The sequence below is a fragment of the Marmota monax genome, unplaced genomic scaffold (genome assembly GCF_021218885.2).
Source record: "Marmota monax isolate L192 unplaced genomic scaffold, Marmota_monax_Labrador192_F-V1.1 WCK01_AAM20220418_F8-fsc00018, whole genome shotgun sequence".
Classification (NCBI taxonomy): domain Eukaryota; kingdom Metazoa; phylum Chordata; class Mammalia; order Rodentia; family Sciuridae; genus Marmota; species Marmota monax.
Window position 1 is genome coordinate 23,461,591 of NW_026692201.1, and position 13,773 is coordinate 23,475,363.

Here is a 13,773-nt window from a genome sequence, read left to right on the forward strand (position 1 = left end):
AACAGTCCTCTTCCTCTATAGGCTCACAGGGTATCTTCTGCTAGTGGGCAGGTGAGTTTGTCCAGGTATGTCAGTGCTTCACTAGGGGGAAGCATGGTGAGCCTGGGCAAAGGATTGCAACCTGCCCCAATTCAGCTTGTGTAACAGTAGGCAGGGGCTTTTGGTGGCCTTTGCATATCCTAATCCCACAACATAATGTAAAGTCATTTTCCTATGGCAAAATTTGCTGCCATCTCCAGAAGTGAGAAGATGCTGGAGTTTAAAATTTCCTATTGCTTCCAGCTAAGGTGTGATCTTTCACAAAATGACTTCCTGCCACAATATTCCCTTTCAAACAAACAAACAAACCAAAACCAAACCAAACCAAAACCAAAACAAAAAACCCAGCAACAACAACAACAAAACCATATCAGTGTGCTGTGTAGCTTTGTATCAGCTAAGTTCAGTTTAATATTCTCTTCTATGGCTGTTTTCAAAGCAGTCTCATTAGTTTCCCTCCCCATTTTTCTTCTTTGTTTGGACACTTTCCCTATTCGAGCTGCACATGTGCATATTCAGATCTGATTAACTCCTTCTCACTGCTTTTCTGTAACAGATTTTTGTTGTTGTGACAAATACTTGACACAAACAAAGTTAAAGGAGAAAAGATTTATTTTGGCTCATGGCTGCTGAGGTTTCAGTTCATGATCATTTGGCTCTGGTGTTTCTGGGTTAGTGGTAAGGGAGAGAGGGTGTGGCAAATCAAAATTGCTCAAGACAGCCTAGAAGAAAAGAGAAAGAGAGGAAGGAGCCAGGGTACTATATACCCTTTAAGGGCATCCCTCCAATGCCCTACTTCCTCCAACTATGTCCCAGTTCCTCAAATTTCCACCATCTTCCAGTAACACTACCAGTCGGGGGACCAAGTCTTCAACATATGAGCCTTTCAGGGACATTGCAGATCCAAATTATAACACTTTGGTTTATTATATAAATTCTTAATAACATGTGAAATCCTAATTCTTTGCATTTATTGATTCTGTTGACATTCATTAAATATCTCTGTATCCCATGGGAGGTACTGGGATAGCTAACAATGAATAAAATAGATACAATCCTTGCTCTTTTGTTTTCAGAATTTTGTTGAGTAGTTGGATGTTGGAAAAGAAATGTCAAGGATGATAAATTCCAATGATGGAGAACTGCAAGGAAATCTGAGAGTTTATAACAGGCTGGATCCTGGGAAAAGTATTCCTGAGGTATTGCAGCTTGATCTCAGACACAACTATGTCAACAAATGAGGTAGAGGAAGAAGGAAGAGATAGGAGAATGCTCTAGACACAAATAACAACTTTTATAAGACCCTGGAGTAAGGAGGAGGAAAGTGTGGTTGGAAAATTAAGGAAAGCCAGTATGGATGGAATGTGGAAATGAAGTGGTATGTAGCTTGACATGAAGATTTTAAAGCAGACAGAGCAAGATGACATGGGTGATTTTAGATTTATTTTAACTAGTAGAACTAGGAGATCACTATGAACTTCTAAGCTGAGGAGATAAATTTGGCTTGTATTTCACAAGTGCCATTTTGGATATCGGTGTGTGTTGGGAATGGACAGAGGGAAAACACTAATGGATAAAGATTAAATAGCAAACTGCAGGTGAGATGTGTTCTGAAATAGAGAATTGGCATGAGAAATTTTAAGGAATTTTTCTACATGTATTCGAAATTTCTTGGTGGAATTCCAGTTTTTACTCAACAACTAGTTCCTGTTAAAATGGAACTCAAAGGTGATATAATGCTATGGTTATTTTTAAAAAAATGTGTTTTTGAGATGACAGCCCCCTAGGCATAGTATACTTGGGAGTCTATTTTTTCGATCTTAAAAATGTTGAGTATAAAATGGTCAATATGAAATTATTTGCATTTGTATCCATCATTCTGCATTCTGACAAAACAGACATTATGGAGGGACAGCAGAATGTTCACCTGCAAAATTCAGCTTCACAAGTTTGACTCTCAAGTGTTATGAATACTTCTGAAATACAAAGTACATGGAAAACTAATTCCATTCTGTGTGAACAATCGTACGTAACTACATAACTTCTCAAACAACTTCATTTTTACATGGAAGTTTGAACAATTAAAATCGAGGAGGTAAATTTGTCAATCTCAAATCTTTAATAAAAGTAGCTTTTATATGAAAGATTTAAATGTGAATGTGAAATGTAAACATTAGCCAAATTTTTAAAATTCCAAAAGCCAGAATTTATACTAGCACAAAATGTACTTATTTATTTACATACTGTAAGTTTCTGTTCTCTCCCACCATGTTTGTCTATTTATGTGTCCCTTCTGTCTCTATCTTGAAAAGTCAGAAAGATTGGCCTTAACAATTATCTAACAATTGTGCTGAAGGAAATGCAATTTCATATTTAAATTTTAAAAAGTCACTTTTTTTTGCAGGTTTTCTTATCCATTTTAAATTGTCTTTTTAAAGTAGAGAACATGTAAACATAATTTTAATGACTTTTTCATTTTGAATATGAATCTTGAATATCTAGCTTGTCTTTATATAGAAAAAAAATGAAGTTAAGCAGATTAATTAGTTGGTGAGATTCACCTTTAGCAATAAATTAAGGCAGAAAAGAAAAGGTCAATTTAATTTAAAATAACAAAACTATACTTTCAGGGATCATTTCTATAGTATGTTAAAATAAGATGACTACATGTTCATACAGTTAAGACTATCTATGATTACTCACATTTTAAAAGATAAATAAGCCCTTGTTCTGGTTTCTACAAAGTTTGCTAGATTTGGGGTTTAATAACAGAATAATGTGAAATTCATTTCAGAAGAATTTTCGGTGGAGACTCATTCTTAGATATCAGTTGAATACTATTTTAAAACATGACTACTAACTTTTCTAAATTAACTATTAGTGTGCTTGACTGTTAGCAAATAGAGGATCATGTTTTTAAATGCACATTGCTGAAGTTTGCAGAATCCCTGAAGACAAAATCCAGTTGTGGCTATAGTATAAAATTGCATTTCTGGAGTGTTTCATTCGGTTGATATTTTTTAATTTAGTTTTTCCTAAATGCCATTCCATTCATGATGATATTTTCACTAGTGAGAAAAATAGAAACACATTATATTGTATTTTTAATAAAACTGATTGTGTTTGATTTTATAAAGTTCCTGTTATTCTGAGATTATACTCTTCTTATATTATGAATATAACATATTTTTCCTTGGAAATCATGGTGACAATAGATGGTGTTTGGTCCTCATTTGTAAGATATATGGCCAAGTAGATTGCCTGCAACATTTTGTCAGACTATTAATATTTAATTTAGGAATTTCACCAGTCCTTCATACTTAGCAGTAAATAGAGATGCTCATCATTGGGACAGTGAAGAGTTACAAGGTGGAATGTGTGGATGTTTATCTGCCAACCACCCTACAGGAATATTGTGAGATTTAAAATGGTTTGCACTTTTCTTATTTTATACTTGAAGTCACTTGAAGGGCTTTGACTTAAAATACTCATGGACCACTTAAGAAAATGAAAGTTGTATTCAACCAAATTTTTAATGTTTGAAGACTTGAGGGTAAGGGCAGAGTTAAGGACTACTGGCAAACACTCCTTATCTTGAAATAATTTCTAAATTGAAAATAAACACATGCAGAACATTTAATAATGTCTAATCGTGCTAAAGAGATTACCACTAAAAATGCATTCTCTGGCTGCGTGTCTTTTTTAATCCCCAACCTAGCCCTTTCTTTGGCATCTAATTTCAACTCTTCTATGTACTTTTAATAGTTATGTCCAGATTTTTAAATTATATGCTTGTAATGCTCTGTCTAAATTCATTAATTTGAGACATTTATTTAAGCTTGAATGTGATAGATAATGAATTATGCTATATTGCAACTCCCCCTGTGATGATTAATCTTATATGTCAAATTGGGATACAGAGTATGCACATTAAACACTATTTCTGCATACATTAAACATTATTTCTGCATGTACCTGTGAGGGTGTTTCTGGTTGGGATTAGCATTTTAATCAGTGGATTCAGCAAAGTAGATTGCCTTCCCCAGTGTGTATGGCCATCATCCGACTCCCCCAGGGCCTCAAGAGAACAAAAGGCAAAAGGAGAAATTTGCCCATTATTTTTCTCCCTTACTGTTTGAGCTGGGACTTATCTCATTTCCTGTCCTCAGACTGAAGTTTATTTTATTGGCTTCCTTGCTTTTCATGCCTTGGGACTCACACTGGCCTTCCTGGATCTCCAGCTTGCAGAGGGCAGATCACTGGAATTCTTAGCCTTCAAACCTACATAAGCCAATTATTTATGCTCTCTCTCAGACTTAGCATACTTATCTATTAATCATGCATATTTCTTATTGTTTCTGTTTCTCTGAAGAAACCTGATTGATACATCCCTATATTGCTAGTTTGTAATATTTTAGGTTACATTACAATTTTCTGTGAAATTAATATTTAGAGGTTTTTTTCTTGTGATGTTTTAAGTATTATTTTTTTGCTAAGTTAATTAATGTGCTATAATAATGATATAGGATTGCACCGACTAATTATAGAAGACTTAACTACACTGTGCCTTATGCAAAGGATTTAGATTTTACTTATATGGTAAGAAGTTCAGAGAGAGGGGGTTCAAGGTTTATGTTCATGCTCCATTAAGGTTATAAGCTCCATTCAGATATCTCATTTCCTCTTATGTAGCTTCTGATATTATGAGGGTACTTCTAGGTTGCAAGATGAATGTTTTATTTCCAGTATCTCCTCTACTTTTAGACAGGAAAAAAGAGATGGAAAAGGGCAGAAAACATGTGTTTTCTGAATTTTTTTCCTTTAAAATATTTTCCCAGAAGGTGTTAACTAAGGACTTTCATTTACATGTCATTGACTAGAGCAATATCCCTTGGTTCCCCTTTTTACTTGAATATTGGCCTTCCTTAATAATACTTGCATTTTCCCCCTCCCTAATCTATATCTCTTTTCTTTCAACCTATTTCCAGAGAAATTTTCAAAATTTTACTTTATTTTTTTTGAAATGGTATTAACTGTTTTCTAATTTATAAGAACTTGTTTTAATGTTTTACATATATACATATATATTTTAATTGTAGATGGACACAATATCTTTATTTATCTTTATATGGTGCTGAGGATAGAACCCAGTGCCTCACACATGCGAGGCCAGAGCTCTACCACTGAGCTACAGCCCCATCCCTGATGGTTTTTTTTTATGTTTTTATAGCAATCTATCTCTCATTTCAATATACAATTTGTTCTCTTATCTCTCTGAGGATATTGCAGATGATTTCTTTGAACCTAGCTGCTATACTGTGTTGTTTGTGTTTCCTTGGGATTCTCCTTTTTAAATTGCTTTTTTCAGTTTTGAGTTCTCATTATTCACATTTTGCTAAATGTATTGGTCTCTATTCCTTTTTCTATATTGCATTCAAGTATTAAGAGATCTCCTAGTTTTATTGAAGGACATTTCTATTTCTTATTGTGCTTGTGAAGTTTGGAAGGTATCTTAGAGGATAAATTGAACAATTTCTATTCTCAATCTTAAAATCAGAAATCCCTCCCAATTCATCTTTTTCGTAGACTGACTTCCCTAAAAAAGAATGAAGATGAAATATTAGTGTGCAGTAAGGGAAATAAATGAAGGTGAATTTTGCAGAGATAGATGCTGGGCTGTGATGTAGTCTCAATAAAGGTCTCAGCTGATTGGGAACTCTGAAGCTGGGATGGCCTCAGAGTTGTCCTGCATTGCTGTGACGGTCTTTGAATGTCCTCACCAATCAGTCATTAAATGTGAGCTGACCCAAAATGAAAGAGTAAAATTGATCCAGGTGGCCATCTCTAGGCACAAGATATTTCTGGAGGGGACTAATATCTAATGGCTGTAAGCTGGCAACATCCCCCAAAGTGAGAGGAAAACGGCCTTTATTCCTGAAAAGGGTTCTTGGTAAGTGACCACAGGATTCTCTATTCTTCTTTAGCCATTATACATTCTGACTGGCTGAACTGTGATTCTTTATCCCTCATCTTGATTTTCTCCTTAGATCATAAATCTATCCTCTTAATTTTTATTCGTTAGAATTGTTTTTTTTTTTTTTGTCAAAAAGCCGCTAACTCTCAGCAATGAAACCTTCAGCATTTATCCTAATGAAAATGAGATCGTCATCCTTTGAAACCCCTTTGACTCTAGATTCTGTCTCTAGCATGACATGCAGCACATTCTGCCTTAAATGTGGTTAATTACATAATTAAACTCTTACAAGATTGTTAGTTCTTTATGTACAAGAAACCAAGGTCAAAACCCTGGCATGCTAGAAACTCAGTGATTTTCTTTGAATTTAATATTTGTTGAAATATACCCATAATAGGTATAGAATGTCAAATAATACACGGACAACTGACAATAGCAGCTATGTCTTCTATCTCACCTTAACATGGAGCAATATTTTAAAAAATACTTTTAAATAATTGTAATTGATGTAGTATTTTAATTAAAGGGAAAACAAGCATAAATCAAGGTATCATTTTTCTAAGAATAGCATAGCTTTTGCTTTGCCCAAGGCTTTTGGTGTAAATGGAACCTTTTTTTCATCCCCTCACATCTTTTGGGTATTGGGGATTGATCCCAGGGATGCTTGATGACTGAGCAACATTCCCAGACCTTTTAATTTTTTATTTTGAGACCCCAGGTCTTGCCAAGTGCTCAGGACCTATCTAAGTTTCAGAGGCTGGCCTTGAACTTGTGATTCTCCTGTCTCAGCCTTCCAAGTTTCTGGAATCATAGGCATATGCTATTTGTACCCCAGACGTTCATCGTTTTAAGGATGGTTTCTACTGCTTATACTGCTAGTAATTTGTTTCATAGTTTTTAAAAATTATGTTTCATAAATCAAGGATTTTCTTGGTAATATACACTGAAGGTCTTAAAACTGATGCTTATGAAATGAAATTGACTTAGCTAAAAGAAGAAAAGTCTATCAGAAACATGAAAGTAATTTAAATGCTTGGTTTACTTTGCATCTTACTGAGCTGTATTGGTTTACCAAGTTAATATTCCATAAATAATAAATAATAGAAAAATTGTATTCTTTAATGGTCTACTGTCTGCTTTTTTTCTGTTTGGTCTACTTTATGCAAAATCCAACCATTTTACTAAGAAAGCATTGTTTGGTTCTTTTGCATTTGGTAATTGATAACATCTTCTCCTTAAAATCCTCCTGTTTTCTAACTTGAGTGCTTTATTTCATTTCTTAGTTGAACAGTATCTTAAACTAGTTTAGGACAGCATATGACCAAGTGTACAAATCTATAATACATATTTCTGGATTAAAAGTTTCGTGAAACAATACTTGTTACCCAAGTACTCTGTGATATTGTCATTTCTTTTTCAAGAACATGCAATAAAATGTTGGTATTGATCCATTAAATCAGATTCACAAATCATAATGTATCAAAACTTGTACTTTAAAGACCTGCTTCCAAAGTTAAGCTATTCTTAGTCTTGATTATCATCTCCCTTGCTCACTGATACCTAGAACTCACTTCTAATTTAATCTTTTTCTTTGTTTTCTACTGTCTCCATGCTTCATCATTTTAGATCTGGATTCAAACAGTAACTGACTCACTGGTCTCTCTGCTTATTTTCCTTCTCCAGTTCACTGCTTTCTAATTTTCTTTCATAAGCCAGTACTCTGCTCTCTCATGTAACAACTATATACTGCTTCGGAAATTTTCTGTGAACGCTTTCTGAATGACCGAACACTTATGTTCCCCAGAAATATTTGTCAGAAAGATAACTATAGGATATTGTACTTAGTTTTGTAAATTTGGTCATCACAGTTTTTTCATATCCTAAGTGAGAATTTAGTGCCTGGTGAATTTATGTTTCAGTATATGGTAAGCCATCTTATCTGGTATCTCCATTGTTATTATCTTTACAAACTTTCCATTTGGATTTCATTCATTATGTACATAACATGTTCTTTTCTGTTTGTCTGAATTTGTATCTTTGCATCAAGTTTAATTCCTTTGTAAAGCTCTAAAACCATTGTATTTATCATTCTCATTTGAACTTTTTATTATTTGAATTTTTCATGCTTCCTATGAATGCTAATTTTGTATTATAGGAAACTTCCTATATAATGTCCTGTGGAATGATTTTCATTAGATATAAGGGCTTAATGCTACATAAATATTAACCAACTAACCAACCAGCAATTCAACCAAAAAAGAAAAAGCAAATGTAAAGAAGAGAAAAGCAGTATTCTATATCAAAATAAATTAGAAGGTTATGGATGAAATAAAGTTTAAGAGATTTTTTTATTGTCGTAGTCTTTTTTGAACTCTATAAATCTCCAAAGGTTAAAATTTGGTACTGAAGAGTTACCAAGATCAATCTAAGTCTACAGAATCATTTTTGGTCACAGCAATTTTCCAGGTCTAGGATTTCTCACTAAATACTTATGAAAATGTTATCATAGGGAATTGTTATTTATCATAGACTTTTTAATTTCTCCTCAAAATACCTGTGTATATTAAATATGTTCTATTCAGTTTGACTGATGAAGCAACTGAGATTTTAAGAGACTTAATACCTAAGACCACAAAGCCTCTAAGAGGCAGCACTTGCCATTTGAACTTCTAGCTCTAGAATTCAGGCTTGGCCACACATGTGGGGAAGATAACCCCTTGATAATCTCTTTGACCTGCAAAAATGGAGCTGCTGCATGAATTCTGTGAGAAACAAGAATGTATCTTGTAATGTAGAATAGATGGCTTCCAAAAATGTTAAATCTCTCCACATTCAATTTTATTGTTTCTATTTATCCTGGTGTTTTGTTATTATTTTTTAGCATGTATATCTCAATTCCTCTTGAAGATATCTGTGTCAGAAGAGAAACTTATATGTCCCTTTTCAAGTCTTTATAAAACCAAGTCTAGTGTAATTTAGTTGGACATAAAGTTTGGAGCTACATAACTACTTGTTATATAAAATGAATATCTGAAGATTATCTTTTGATTCTGAAGACATTATTTTTAATGTGGGCAATTATCCAGATATTATAAATATTCTTCAAAATATCTTTGATATGATTCTTATCCATGGTCTGTTTTCATTGGTTACTATTTGAGAGAAAGACAGATTAGAGAAAGGGCAAATTCTGTGTTCAACTAGATGTTATAAGACTTTTTCTGTAATTCTAAAATGTTAACCACAATAATATTTACCGTAATCCAAAGAAGAATTTATAAAGCACACTTACACTTATTATGATTTCTTACTATAAATAGACTTCAATCTCCAGACGATGTGCTGAATATATAACTTTGTCTTATTTGAGTTCAAACTTTCAGCATGACATTATTAACCTTTAGAAATATGTCCAGCCTACATTTAAATAATATTTTTACATTTTTTCTTACTACTGTCACCTCTGACTCTGTGTTCTCCAAGCATGCCTTTTGTTTCTTTTCCAGCTTGTTCATGTTGATGCTTTGCCTGTTGAAATTATATACAGCTTTCCATATGCTTTCTCAGGTTGCATCTTCCTATTGAAGACTTTCTTGGTCCTTTCACCCGACTTTGAATTTAAACACAGTTGAATTGAATTTAAACACAGTTTTCACATGAATGTGTCAATATTGTTATATTATATCACACAGCAAATAATATTGTTATATGTATGCTATTTCTTTCTCTCATCTTCCCACTCTTCACCTCCTCTCCCATCCTATACTTCAAGACTCTTGAAGCAAGACTTGAGAATAGTGAGTGAATCTTACTGAACTTTGTATTACAGCAACAATGGCAACAGTAATAAAAATAATTTAGTTGAGTGATAACTAGACAGAGAAGATATAGTATTGCTGCATTATTATGTATCATTAGGCTATAAAACTTGACAATAATATAGTTAGTATTTCTACTCCACTTTATAGATGGGGAAACTCAGGTTTAGAGAAGTTCCTTACCACAAATATATACAGTCAAGAAGTGGTGGGGCCAGGATTTGGCCCCCAACATTAGTATTCCTCAATTTGTCTCTTGAAGCACCACATAGTATCTGCAATAGTGTATTATCCATGCTAAAAGCTCCAATAATAAATAAACACTGAGTTTGTCTTTTGAAAAGTGCATATTTTTTATTGAAGCATATGGTTAGTCTCTTGCACGTGTACTTTCTTCAAAAAATTCATTGTAACAGATGCTCACAGTACCTCATTTTATGAAATATTACTTTTATGAACCACAAGCACCCTATGTAGTGTAAAAGATTAGGCTGAATGTAATTTGGAAAACAAGGGATACAAATAATTTGACTACATATCATACCACTTGAAGAAACACGACTTTTCAAATCAAAGTTAATGACTTTTTCATTCTGAAGCATCATTCTGCATGAAAACTTTAATGATACATTTTCTTACTACTTATTACTAGTTATTTTTTGAGGCTTAGCTCCTGTCATAATATATGGTTATCCTCCTGTCTTTTTATCAGGTCAGGGAGAGTAAGTAAACATCATCTCAAGGATCATCTTATAGCAGTTTAATTCTTAGTACTTGCTTGGATCCCTGAATCAAGATAGATTTTGCATCATTTTTTATTTTATTGAAATTATTTTATTAAAATAAAATACACCTTTTATTGGGGTATAATTTGCAAACAATAAATATCACCAATTTTAAATGAGCTATGTTATGATATATGGAAATTGTATGTGGTCATGTAGTAATTACCACAATCAAATTATAGAACTTTTTGTACTCTCTTTGCAGTTCATCTTCTCCACTGATTAGCCCTAGTTAATCACTCATCAATATAATTTTTATTCCTCCAATATAATTTTTATTTCTTGGATTTATACAATTGTTTGTCTTTCCTGTCTATTTTATTTCTTAAAAATTTATGTATTTATTTATTATAATTAGGTATATATGACAGCAGAATGCATTTTTGATTCATTGTACATAATTGAAGCACAACTATTCATTTCTCTGGTCCTACATATTGTAGGATTGCACCATATGTACAGTCACACATATACCTAGGGTAATGATGCCCAACTCATACCACCATCTTTTTTGCCCCCGTGCCCCTTCTCCTCCTCTTCTTCCCTTTGCCCAGTCAATTATGCTCCATTCACCCCCAATTATGGATCAGCATCCACTTATCAGAGACAGCATTTGGCCTTTGGTTTTTGGGGGATTGGTTTACTTCGCTTAGCATGATATTCTCCAACTTCATCCGTTTACCTGCAAGTGCCATAATTTTATTCTCTTTTAATGCTGAGTAATATTCCATTGTGTATATGTGCCACAGTTTCATTATCCATCCATCTGTTGAAGGACACCTAGGTTTCGTTATCCATTCATCTGTTGAAGGACACCTAGGTTGGTTCCATAGTTTAGCTATTGTGAGTTGAGCTGCTATAAACATTAATGTGGCTGTATTACTATAGTACACTGATTTTAAGTCCTTTGTGTATAAACTGAGTAGTGGGATAGCTGGGTCAAATGGTGGTTCCATTCCAAGTTTTCTAAGGAATCTCCATACTGCTCTTCAGAACGGTTGCACCAATTTGCAGTCCCACCAGCAACGTATGAGTGTACCTTTTCCCCCACATCCTTGCCAACAATTATTGTTGTTTGTATTCTTGATAACTGCCATTCTGACTGTTGTGAGATGAAATCTTAGTTTTGATTTGCATTTCTGTAATTACTAGAGATGTTGAACATTGATCATATATATTTTTAAAGATGTGCTGTACAGCTCCTTAGCCCATTTATTGATTGGGTGTATGTTTTTGTGGTGGTAAGTTTTTTGAGTTCTTAATATATCTTGGAGGTTAGTGCTTTATCTGACTTGTGTGTGGTGAAAATTTGCTCCCAAAATGTAGGCTGTCTCTACACCTCATTGATTATTTATTTTGCTGAGAAGAAGCCTTTTATTTTGAATCCATACCATTTATTGATTCTTGATTTTTTTCCTTGGGCTTTCGGAGTCTTGTTAAGGAAGTTGGGGCTTAATCTGACATGACGGAGATTTGGGCCACTTTTTCTTCTATTAGGTTGTAGGGTCTGTGGTCTAATTCCTAGGTGTTTGACCCAGTTTGAATTCAGTTTTGTGCATGGTGAGAGATAGGGGTTTAGTTTCATTTTGCTGCATATGGATTTCCAGTTTTCCAGCGCCATTTGTTGAAGAGGTTATCTTTTCACCAATGCATGTTTTTGGTGCCTATGTCTAGTAAGAGATAACTGTATTAAAAAGTGGGTTTTTCTTGGTGTCTTCTATTCTGTACCATTAGACTACAACTCAAATTATTAAAATTAATGATGAAAAAGGAAATATCAGGACAGACACTATTGAAATACAGAAGGCAATTAGAAAGTATTTTGAAAATTTATACTCCAGTAAAATAGAAAATCTTGAAGACACTGACAAATTTCTAGATGCATATGATCAGCCCAAACTGAGTCAAGAGGTCATACACAATTTAAACATCAATTTCAAGCAAGGAAATAGAAGATGCCATCAAATGACTACCAACCAAGCAAAGTCTAAGACCAGGTGGATTCACAGCTGAGTTCCACAAGACCTACAAAGAAAAATCAATACCAATACTTCTGAAATTATTCCATGAAATAGAAAAGGAAGAAACCCTTCCAAACTCATTCTATGAAGCTAGTGTCATACTGATACCCACACCAGACACATCAAGGAAAGAAAATTTCAGACCAATATCCCTGATGAACATAGAAGCACAAATTCTTAATAAAACTCTGGCAAATCATATACAAAAACATATTTTAAAAAATAGTGCATCATGATCAAGTGGGATTCATCCCAGGGAGGCAGGGTTGTTTCAACATATGAAAATCAATAAATGTAATTCATCAAATCAATAGACTTAACGATTAGAATCATATGAATATATCAATTGATGTAGAGTAAGCATTTGACAAAATATACAGCACCCTTTCATATTCAGGACACTAGAAAAACTAGGGATAGTAGGAACATAACTCAACATTGTAAGAGCTATCTATGCTAAACCCAAGGCCAACATCATTCTAAATGGAGAAAAATTGGAAGCACACCTTCTAAAATCTGGAAGAAGACAGGGATGCCTTCTTTCACCACTTCTATTCAACATAGTCCTTGAAACTCTAACCAGAGCAATTAGACAGATGAAAGAAATTAAAGGGATATGAATAGAAAAAAATAAAAACTCAAACTATCATTATTTGCTGATGACATGACTCTATACTTACAGGATCCAAAGAACTCTACCAGAAAACTTCTAGAATAAATAAATGAATTCAGCAAAGTAGCAGAATATAAAATCAATACCCATAAATCAAATGCATTTCTATACATCAGTGATGAATCCTCTGAAAGAGAAATTAGGATAACTACCCCATGCATATTAGCCTAAAATTAAAAAAAAAAATAAAAACCCACAACACTTGGGAATCAATTTAACAAAAGAGGTGAAATGCCTCTACAATGAAAACTACAGAACACTAAAGAAAGAAACTGAAGAATGCTTAGAAGATGAAAAGATCTTCTATGCTCTTGGATAGGCAAAATTGAAATTATCAAAATGGTAATACTATCCAAAGCATTATACAGATCCAATGTGATTTTACAATTAAAATCTCAACATCATTCCTTATAGAAATAGAAAAAGCAATCATGAACTTCATTTGGAAAAATAAGAGACCCAG

General features: G+C 33.6%; 1 pseudogene; it reads left to right on the forward strand.

The window, feature by feature from the left end:
* Positions 1-2,653: 2,653 nt before the first annotated feature.
* Positions 2,654-2,753, forward strand: LOC124082886 (small nucleolar RNA U3; annotated as a pseudogene).
* Positions 2,754-13,773: the final 11,020 nt, after the last annotated feature.